This window comes from Trachymyrmex septentrionalis, unplaced genomic scaffold (genome assembly GCF_001594115.1).
Source record: "Trachymyrmex septentrionalis isolate Tsep2-gDNA-1 unplaced genomic scaffold, Tsep1.0 scaffold114, whole genome shotgun sequence".
In the NCBI taxonomy this organism is placed as follows: domain Eukaryota; kingdom Metazoa; phylum Arthropoda; class Insecta; order Hymenoptera; family Formicidae; genus Trachymyrmex; species Trachymyrmex septentrionalis.
Window position 1 is genome coordinate 1,447,755 of NW_017304269.1, and position 3,696 is coordinate 1,451,450.

Here is a 3,696-nt window from a genome sequence, read left to right on the forward strand (position 1 = left end):
TAGTAGCAATGTATAAAGGCGGCATGGAATTTTGTAAAATGATGTAAAGGAATGGAAAGATTTTTGAGAAATGTATGAGTAAAGAACAGAACGTCATCATGAAATATTGTTACCTATTTGCTTGGATCTCGATTCATGAGCGATTAGCATTTCTGGATTGATAGATGCTTCATACCGTCGGTGGCTCATGCCATCGTCCCGTCGCGGGAACGGCCATGAACGTCGCTTAATTATGCATTAGGGGAAGGAGATCGTCAAGTCCGACCGAAGTTGGCGAACTTGGTTAATTAGGAACGGTAGTCAGACGCTGCCTGCCATTGTCCAGCGCTGTTGACTTCCGGCCTTCACGCCCGTCTGCCTCACCTCTCACCAATCCCTCCCCCCCCCCAGCGCTCCCCTTCCCTCTCCCTTGTCTCCATCCCCCTTACAGAGGGGCTGAGGACTGATTGTTTCATTGTTTCCGACCCCACTGTCAAATGCCACCGACCTGAATGGGGTTATTGTTGTTTCAGGCCACGCCGCAGACAATTCTCGGGGTTTTCAGAGTGCGCGCCAAGGCCGACATCCGAAGCGCAACTTTCGACACCACCCTTTTCACCCTGCTTTCCACTGTCTACGATATTTTCATTAAGGACGATACATATAGTTATTATTTTTTCGTGGTGTTGTTAGGGTGGGATCGAACGGCAGTCGAACCTGAGAATGTTCTACGATATCTGCCAGCAATGGGACTCACTTCGCTAATTTCTACCACTCTTCGAAAATAATAATGATAATATAATTGAGTATGTTTATCAAATTTGATCAATGAATAATTTCAATTATCGATTTAAGAAGCAGTAAATATTTAATTAATTTGTAATTTATAAAACAAGATGATTTTTTTCTTAAGTGAAGTGTTTGGTATGATGTGAATTCTTCAAGTTTAATTCCATGAAATGCTCTTCAATGATTCTTTTTAATGATTGTTGGGCAATCACTCGCCATCGAATCTTAGAACGGGAAGTTTCCTAGGAGTTTCTGGCCATCCGGCACATAACGAAAAGTCCCGGTCAGTAAAGCGTTTTAAAATGCGAGTCCATTGCACCGCGAGGATAAACATACGAATGCATCGGGACGGCTGTTCGTCTTCGCCCGGCATTCCCGAACATCGTTTCGCCCCGTTCGTCATACTTTTACCCCCAAAGCAGAGCGGGACCGGTAAAATACTGACCGGAGCAACATTTCACGGACGGATCGCGTCCGTGACCGGCGCGCGATACGATCGTCGCATTTCCCGTGGACGCTCATATATAAGGCAAACTTATGCCGAGCGTAAATTCCCGGGGCCACGGAGGCGTTATCTTATCGCAGTCACGGTTTGCAAGGCGCCGATAGAGACCATGCCCAGACATTATGCGAGATTGAAAAACCTGAGAGGCTTCTTTCGACCGCACGTCGGACTTCCGGTCAACGGTCGTACGCGGCAACCGGCGAACAGCGCTCCTCGATCTTTCCGAGGGTTCGGAAGATCGAATTCGCGGATAAGTCATCTCGCAGAGGAAAAGTCAGGGGAGATCGGCGAGATCGCTACTTATGCATAGAAGAATTTTTCCTCTTCGCGTTTCTCAGTACTGTCGAGAAATGAAATTTTTATAAGTTAAATCAGATCGTGTACTAGCAGGAAGGTTTACATTTTTTTTTTTTTTGGAGTTTTGAATGGAAAAGAATTCATAGTTGGCTAATGTTTGAATATTTGGAAAATAAAACGATAAACAATAAAATTGTACAAATAATACTTGAGTTAATACATAAAAGTCCGTAGCTCTTCATTCTGTGTGACCAACACCGATGATCCATATTGAATTTTCTATTCAGACAATTTGATATGTTTTGGCTGTAAAAAGAAACGTAATTATTTCAAACAATAAAATCAATAGGCTCTAAAGAAAATTTTAAAAAATAATAAATAAAATGCCGACACTGGTTATTAGTGTGTATTTTAATACCATTTATTAGTACATAATGATAGCACATACAAATATAAACTAATACCATAAAAAGCGAGAAAAACATGGTGGTGATATCCGAGTTAATCTTGGTCATTAAATTACTAAGTTAACTAAAAAGAAAAATATTTTTTGTTATAAAACGCGACCAACCCAAAAAAGGTTAAAGATAATTTTAAAAATGCTAACATGAGATTATACGCGAAAAATGGTAAAAAACAAAAAACTTATATGACTGTCAAGATTGAACTGTTTTAATAAGGTTCGTTATACATGTTCCATTAAACTGTTCCATTTCATATCACATATGATACATTATGATATATGATGTGATATTAGAGATCTCTTTTATAATAATAATAATTTTTTACCCATTTTTTTAACTATTATGAAATATTATTTAATAAACGTAAATAAAAATTCCGTGGTCCACACTGAGTGATAGTCAAGTCACTTAAAATTAGCCCGGATCATGTTAATGGAGATTTTCGATTACATTGATTCATACTAATTTTAATAAAGATTCCGAACAGAAAAAAGAATCAGTTGCCAAGAATCGTACATTTTAAATCCTTTGGAGTGGAATCTCTGTCTAAAAAGTGAAAATTGAGCCAATTTTAAAAAAGAATGTCTCAGGTCGGTATTCAGTCGATCCTTATTTTAAGATCATTTTAAGTAATGTCTTGAAATGCTAATACAGCTCTCTGATTGGTTCATGACATCTTAAGATTTAAAAGACAGTCTTAAATATAAGATCCGATTATGGATACCGGCCTCAGTCAATCTTTAAGAATGAGATTTACTCTAAAAGTTTTAGAGAATACGTAAATGTCAAGAATTCTTTTAATCTGCGAAACAAATCCTTCGACATCTCGCAAAAGTTAAAAATGGCTATGATCGCAAGTAAAAGACAAGACTGCACATCGCGAGAGAGAAAGTAAGAGAGAGAAGAAACAGAGCTGGGCAGAAGAAAGCGAAGAAGGGTGGTTCATTCGCGAAACACTTCATCACGATTTAACGTCATAAAAATCGAATAAGGTCCGAGATGCCGCATGATGCCCCAGCACCTCCTCCCCGCGGATAGGAAACAAAATGTCGTAAAATATCGAGAAAGCGCGACGTCGCATTGCCGCCGACTCCTTTCTACCCCGTTCCTGGGGGTCACCAGACGGGTGACGGGGGTCGGCAGAAACGTCCCGGTAAATACAAATAAAAATGGAAAGCCGGCCGTAATGGCCGGTGGAAAGCATGACGCATACCTATAGCCACGGCTGTTTCAAATTGATATTTCGAAAGTGCCACCCTCATACACATCCCCTAACCGTCGTGCCGCAAGCACAAGCAGAAACACCCACACGCGAACGTTCTTTATCGCGATTGCCCGCCTTCTCGCGCTTTCGTCGAACGATACTATGTTACAATACCCGTTCCTTTTCCTCTTTGTTAGTATTTCCCAGATTCGGAGACTTTCTTTCTTATTTTCTTTCCGTTTTTTCTTATCCATTTTCTCCAACTTCCTCTGCTTCCTTTTTTCACTTCTTCTTCTTGTGCCGTTCTTTTCATTCTATCTCGTCACTTACATTTTTCCTTTTCTTTTCTTCTTTTTCTCATTCTCAAAGTCTTTCTTTTTCTCTTCTCTACTTCCTTGCTTTCTAAAATTTTACCACTAATATATTGGAGTGATATATCAATGAAGTGAATCTATTAC